We start from the raw sequence: 7948 nt of genomic DNA on the forward strand, positions 1-7948 counted from the left end.
AACCACTTTCACTGATGCTCACGATGTCATCAAGCGAAGAGCCGACAAATTTTGCCGCGAATCCATGAGCCACGGCATCACAATCTGGTCTTTGCTGAAGTCGCTCTTGGTATAAAATATCGTCGCTTCCCTCCCGTTGCCTTACTAGAGTATTTCGTCTGTTACGCTTATGCAGGGTGAACCTAATAAAACAAACTACAGGGGCTGATTCCTGATTGGAAATGGAAGAAGAAAGGTCCTATGAACATGTATCCTTAAGTGGACGGTATGCGTGCAACGAAAAGCAAAGCGTACTGGAACAAAATCCTTCTCGCAAAGGGAAATTCTTTGCTGATAATCCTTGTGCTCGTTGCAGGTGATACTAACAGTTGTAATGCTGGATACACATAACCATACTTCGGCGTACACCATGTTGGCGGGTCATTTGCCTGGAGTTTTTACTAGGGTTGGTATCAATGTCCTACAGAACTCGGTCCTCCAAAACTGCTGTACATCTACATCATACTCCGCAAGCCACCTAATGGTGTGTGGCGGAGGATGATGTACGCACAGCCTCCCTGCAAGTTCGTTTGTCTGAAAGTAGCCCTGATCACACAAATTCCCAAAAAGGGCTCGAAATGTTGTGTGGTGAGGTAGGGGTCTGTGAGGGTGCTTGCTTTGGTACAGTCGAGCTGCCTCTCGACCATTTCCGTCTCGTTGGCAGTACACAAACACCATCTCGGCTTGTTCCTGACACGAATACCGGTCCATTCTATTGCTTACAGTACACTGCGTCAGTTCACAGCCTGCAACACAAAAGGAACACACGCACATAGTCAGAGGAACTTTCATTCCTCGGCGCCATCTACCGTGGCAACGATGCATTTCCGGACACATGTTCACAGGACCTTTGTTCCTCCATTTGCGGTGAGAAATCCGTCCCTGCAGTTTGTCTCTTTTTATTAATGTCCACCCTGTATATCTTTCAGCGGGCGGTAGTCATAATGCTTTCGCTAATCAATACGTATCCCGAACAGAAAACATTTTCTATTGCCAGTCTACATTTCATATCGGGTCTTCTCCTGCCATCGTCAATTATTTGGTTGCGCAAATACCCACTACTTTTATTGTCTCATACGCTAATTTAATTCCCTCAACATCGCCCGATTTCACTATCCTTCATTACCCACGATGACCTTTAACTTGTGACTTCTTTCTGAAGACACTATCCACCCCATTTAACAGATCTTCGAAGTCTAAATGCCGTCTCCGACATATGCAATAACCAAACTTTAAACATTTCTTCTCCCTTGACTTATTCCCTTTCCATGTTTCTTCTCAGTTTCCTTTACTGCTTATCGCATACTCGGATTTTAACAATGTGGAGAATAAGTTACAGCACTGTGTACCTCCTTTCTTAATTACTGCCTGAAGCTATATACACGTATTATTGTGATTTAACGCAAACTTGTCGCAGTCCATCAGGTCCTGACAGTTCGCTGACGTAGCAATGGTAATAAATGTTAATAATAAATGGAACCAATAGTAACAGGAGGAGCAGGTGCGTGAAGGGCTGTGTGACGTAGCAGCCCTTTGTCCCCTGCAGGGCGGCCCTGAGCTCCGTGCCCTTGAACCCAGTGCAGCTGCGCTGCAGCGGCCAAACGCCTTCCGGGCAGACAGCATGCCCGTCTCAACACGCCGAGAACCGCTTCTCTGGTCGTTAACATTTTGGAACCTACCGTAGTATCGATCACAAGCATAACGCAGCAGCCGCCTACTACTCTCCTACGTATTAACCACCGATGAATGCCAGCATGTTACGGGCTGTAACTTCAATACAGCTCTAGTTGGAGAAACAAACATTAGCGACATATTGTCTTGAAATGTTTGCCAATTAGCCATTTCTCATACATAAGCAGGTTCGTCATTAGATGATGACATTTACAGCGTAAACATGTTACATTTCATCGCAAAAAAAAATGTGCTGTTAGTGACGACACACGCAGTTAGATGGAACTGCTATGAAAATATGGGCAGATGCAAGATTGGCGTATGTAATTTTGGTAACTTATGACAATCGTGTTCTTCTTGGCAGTGGATCACTTTTATTGTAAAATGAAAGCACTCTTTTCGAGATTAAACGAAAATTCAAAGTGCAGCGAAGAAAAGCAAACCAAACGTTGAACTTCAGTTAGTAAAACAATGACATGTAGCGCCTGACGTGAGTTCAAAATAAGCAGTGTTGACTTCGTTGATCCCTCACACAATCTTTCAGCAATTCTGTAAATCTGGATCGGTGTATGTCACAGGGACGCCGATTATCACGCAAAAAATTAATTTCAAAATTTGAAAAAGTGATACATTTAGGATGTGTCTTGCACAAGCATTACCTGTGATCGAAAACAAAATGGTTCACAAGCGAGATTGGTCGTGTTCCGCAAAGAAAAGTACTCATTTCTTTGAAGCTAGGATGCTTTGCTGTGTGCAGACTACATGTATATATGCTTAGAATTCTTGTTTGAAGTTATGTCATTAATAATCATTGACACTTTTCTCAACAATGGGAGAGAATTAAAGATGACATTGTAAAGACTACAATAGCATCGCCTACAAGACGTTAAAGAATTACACATTCAGGAAAAGTGCTGAGAGAGAGAGAGAGAGAGAGAGAGAGAGAGAGAGAGAGAGAACATGTTACTTTCGGTGGAATGGAGGTGAGAGCAACCACACAATTATTACACTGTTGTCTATGTATCTTAAAACTGCTCCTAAAAACCACAGAGCAAAGGTTTGCTGTAATCAGTGCTGTTAGCTAAAAATGCAGTCAGATTTCTAAATACTGAAACGGAACTACTGGTCGACAGCTTTACTTTTGTACTTTACTCATGCTTCCATTTGATGCTTCACACCATACTGTTTGCCATCTTATGTGAATCCAAAGAAACAATTCTATCAATCATCTCAAAATATGTGGGTGGATGTGGCAGTATTAGCAATGGAACACCTTTCCTGACAGTATCCCCCCTGCAAGCATACTGGCTCTCACCAAGCAGAAACAATGCAGTCCAAACACTTCACTTCCTAACTTTAATACATGGCTACCAGCATGAAAATATGTTTTTAGGATTGGTAACATTGCAAAAAGGAAGGAAAGAAGATTTGGGATTATTGTTCCATCAACTATGTGATTTTCAAGAGAGAGATCGCAAACTTGGATTGGAGAAGGTGATGTGGAATTAAGAACAGTTCCACCAAATGATAATACTATGTCCTAACCACTGCAACTACTCACTCAGTAATAACATTGTTAGTTGGCAGACTAAGTATGGACAAGAAAGCAGTAAACATGAGTATCTTAAACCATGTACGATGTTAGCAATGCATTTTTCTGCATGGCCAACATGACCCATACTTCCTTTAGTGTTGAAATCTAAACCTTACTAGCTCCAATAAATTATTTCACACATACCAATCCCGTAAGTTACTACAGTCATTGTAATGTCTCTTAAAACTGGGAGCCCTTTTCTTCTATACTCAATTATTACTACATCTTTCTGTTATTCAGCATATGCTGCAGAGAGAAAAAGTGTCTTTGAATTAATGGCAATGTATGTTGTAATAAAACTTATTTTTTACTGCTTCTGGTACTGTAAACAATATATGGGAGAGTAAGAAAGGTTTTTTTCCTTTATATGGACTGTGTGAGGGATTTCCCAACTGTTGGTTAACAAGTATCACTGACTAGAATGCAAAATATGATGATGAGACATGTATATGTCCATTCATGATATGGAGAAGACTGGATGACCAACATCTAAACTAGTACCACCTCTGTGTACACTTGTTCAGGCACTGCTATCACACAAAAAATTCATTGACAGTCTTATACTGCCATTCTAAACAGCTCTCATCCTGTCTTACAGAGGTACAAGGTCTTGGCACAGATAAATATAAATAGCAATTGGGCATCTTCAGTCTCAAATCAGGTAGTCACAAGATATTTCAAAACCTAAACACTAATGTATTGTTTTAAAAAAGTGGCCAAAGAAAACTCAATGAGGTTTTATTTTTAATTCTGTGTGCGCCACAATCAAACAATAATGCCCATTTTTCAGTGGTGCGAGTTTACTGTAGGCTTAGAACATTTTGGGATTTACTTGACTAAACCTGATCCTATGCACATACTGAAAACTATGGCCTTGGATACCAGAATTCATTCTTGAGTGTACACAATTCATGTGTATAGAAGTGAGAGAAAGTCCAGTTCTAACAACAGTCACTGTCTAATATGAAACCACATGACATCCTATTGATTATGGAAAGTATTTTCAGCTTGTATGAAAATGTCAGTGTGTTGCACAAATGCAGCAGCTAAGTTTCATTTGCACATTGTAGAAAAACAGATACATGATCAACTATACTACAGTAATTGCTTGTCAAAAAGGCCTCAAGGTCATGACAGACAGGATTTACTAATCTTTGAACATAAAGACTTAACTGGCATTCTTCATTTACCTATATTACATTCAAAACTAAGACTACAAACACATTACTGTGAGGTAAAAATAAGCACATGACTACAAGGTGCTCAAGTGCAATATTCTACAGAATATGTACTAATTCTCCACATTTCTACTATACTGCAGGAAAAACTGATAAGTATCCATAATTTACTAAAGCTACCATGCATGCTATGCATATTTAGCAAAGTAATTTGTCAGTTATCACTTTTGATTATTTATTGTGAAATACATCTTTGTCTTTCTTTAAGGTCTTTTAAAATGTCTGTTTATGAAGCACTGATTATCCATAGAATTCAAGTGGGTACTGAAATATTGTAAATACACAGCAGATACTTTTTATACTACTCTTGTTATAACTTTCATAAAGCTGTTTGAACTTGCACACACACCAATAAGCATAATAAATATGTGAGGTGATTCAACAAATTTTAATCACATTACATTTCAAATGGAAACCCAATACAACAAAACAAGAACAAAGCTCTATAGAAGCTTGCAATGCAGTGTGTATTGTCCAACAACACACACAGCATGTGGTGTAAACTGAAAATGATTTGTGTTAGAATATTGAGATAATGTCTAACCTGTTTGGTCACCACAGAAAGTTCATTTTAAAAATAAACTCTCCAAAACATCACAAATTCTCCAACTGATGTACTGTTACTTAATACTTACTATACGTACACAAAAAGAAAAACTTTATTGCTGACAACAAATTCACAGTTGACCAACTCTATTTATGAAGTTAAAACCACATGGTAAAAAATGAAAATCTGTAACACAATTTGTATCTCACCTAGACTAGTAATGATCTCTTACTATATTAACTGCTTTTGGGAGTTGTCTAAATAGCTTCAGTCAAGAAAGCTGCACACAAGTATATTAAAACAATGACTTCACTCTTCTCATTAAACACAGTAATTATATCACTGATTTTCATATGAAAAACTACATTCTTTAACTGCAAACAAGTACCTCTTTTCTTCCATTTTATCTATGCTGAACGTTTGTTTATCAGTATCTTCAAAATCATAGTTTTCAAAACAAAGAGACTTATGCTGCAAGTATAGAGCAATGTACCGGTATAAATTACTCATTCTGAACATTTGTCTCTGAAAATGCATACATGAAGAATCTCAGACATCTGATAAAGAGCAACATCTTTATCAGTACTTGTTTGTTATGATCCAGAGTATGAAAACAAAACAATATTGCTCTGAACACACACTGAGATAATTACAGCAAACAAAAGTAATTAATTTGGCTGTACCTGTACTGGGAAAATTGTATGTTATCTATACACCACTCCTGAAAACTATCTAAGCTGATGCAAAAACATGATGATGGATACTTCAGTAATTTACTGATACTCTCTCAATGAATGCATGCGGCAGGCACAGTAATTTAACACCCCAACATTTCAGATTCAGTGAACATAACTTGTTTTTCACTGTTGAGAGAGAGAGAGAGAGAGAGAGAGAGAGAGAGAGAGAGAGAGATGTCTCCTTTTGCGTACCACAGATTTATCATAAGGGCTCAAGTAACTATACTGTTTTGCGCTACTCTCCTTTTCTTTCCCACGACGTTGTCATTTCCGTAAATATTCGTCACAAAATGTATTCCGTTGTCAAGACTGATGTACCGTTCGTTCGGTGTTTGTGAATCCTCCGTCAATTCTATATGTAACGGTGATTATTGTACTGTGTCCACGAAGTCTTAACGAAACCTTTGAATGCAGTTCTAGTGCGCACCACGACTGGATATGACATGAAAGGAAGCAGCTGTAACACATGGCTGCCGCCAGCTGATTGGAACAACAAAGGGCTCAGCAAAATAACAAGGTGAATAATCTTGGTTTGAAATGCGCCTCAGTATTAAAATAGTCAACAGTTACGAAGTTTAACGGCTACTCAAATCGCGTCAATGCCGAAATTAGTAACAAAATAGAAAATCCATGGCGGTTTCTCGTTCTACGAGAGAGAATCGTTTGGTGATGTTTTCAGCACGGAGACTGTGTGTCATCACTTTACAGGAAGAACATAATGAAAAAGAAACCACAGACGCCTGAAAACATACACATACATACTCTATACTTCTCGCAATTCTATGAAATGACATGTAAACAGGCAAGATGGCTGATGCCGTGTTGTCAAAACACGACTGAACAAAGAAAGTTGGCGGTAGAAATAATTTACTAACCTCCATAAGCACTTTCCCGACAGCTCGTTAGATGTTTCGATGCCCGTAGACACAAAACGCAACGCCTGAACACCGGACACTCACGGAGAGCGGTGATATCGCAGAAAATGCGAAGCAAACCTCACTGCGCACCTCACAACACCACAGCCTGCTTCGATTTATTTTGCATCGGCTGCTGCCCACCTCGGGTGTTCTGCGCAGCTGTTGCGCACGCACTGCTCGCTTGGAGCCCGGCCGCGGGGACTGGATCTAGGCTCTCCCGTTCCTTTGTTCTGCTCTGGCTGACACCGAGAGGTCTAGAATGCTACACACGGAGGAAGCTTGTTCATAATATAGGAGACAGGGGCATTTATTCTTACTCCTATACTGGTCAACAACTTGAACTGATGTCGGTAACAGCTTGAAACCTGTCATAATATTTCTAGTTTCTCTGTGTTTGTATGAGACATAAACCTTTGTAAGGATGTACAGGTGATCAATCAATTCTTCTGTTTATGAAATCGTGGCCACATGATAAAAAATGGAAAAATCTGTAACACAGTCTATATCTCATCCTAGACTAATAATGATCTCTTACCACGTTAATTGCTTTTGATAGCTGTTTTAAAGCTTTCATTGCGAAAAAACATGCTGTAAGAATAATAATTATGTGGTGTTCTCCAAAGATCATGTTGTAGACAGTTGTTTAAGAGTTGGGCATCCTGACTACTGCTTCACAGTATATTTATTCCCTCGTGAAGTTTTCTGTAAATAATAATCCACTTCAATGACGTACACACTTACAATACCACTAGGAAAAATTAAATTCAATACTCCACATTAAAGTTGTCTTTAGCGCAAAAACGTGTGCGCAATGCTGCAACAAAATTTTTTTATCACATACCCAGTGACATAAAATGTCTGACAAACAGCAAAGTAAAATCTGAAAACTACCTGAGAAAATTTCTCCTTGACAACTCCTATTCCGTAGAAAATTTCTGTTACTATAATGCGTAAAAGGTTCTGTGTTGAAATTACATCTGTATATCTTTTTTATAATAAATAAATCTGTTCATGCTTTAACACTGTGGTACTTGAAAATGGTCAATGGCTGAAAACCTGAGTGTACAACAGACTGAACAATCTAACAGTCGAATGGCAGAACTATCGTTTAAACCAATTTTTATTGTTGTGCCGCTTCTGAGGCGCTAGACTTTTGAGTGTACTAAGGATGGCTGTAACACCGTTTTTCGATAATTTTTTTCTAT

General features: G+C 38.9%; 1 protein-coding gene across 3 annotated transcripts in view; it reads right to left on the minus strand.

The window, feature by feature from the left end:
* LOC124784187 (protein yippee-like 2) overlaps positions 1-6907 on the minus strand; it is a 627503-nt gene extending 620596 nt beyond the window's left edge. For 2 of the 3 annotated variants that reach the window (XM_047254081.1, XM_047254082.1), the window contains exon 1: positions 6702-6907. The gene's annotated coding sequence lies outside the window, so the exon portion shown is untranslated. The remainder of the gene's footprint in view (positions 1-6701) is intronic. The other variant, XM_047254084.1, reaches the window with a different exon arrangement.
* Between the last annotated feature and the right edge of the window lie 1041 nt (positions 6908-7948).

The sequence above is a fragment of the Schistocerca piceifrons genome, chromosome 1 (assembly GCF_021461385.2).
Source record: "Schistocerca piceifrons isolate TAMUIC-IGC-003096 chromosome 1, iqSchPice1.1, whole genome shotgun sequence".
NCBI lineage: Eukaryota > Metazoa > Arthropoda > Insecta > Orthoptera > Acrididae > Schistocerca > Schistocerca piceifrons.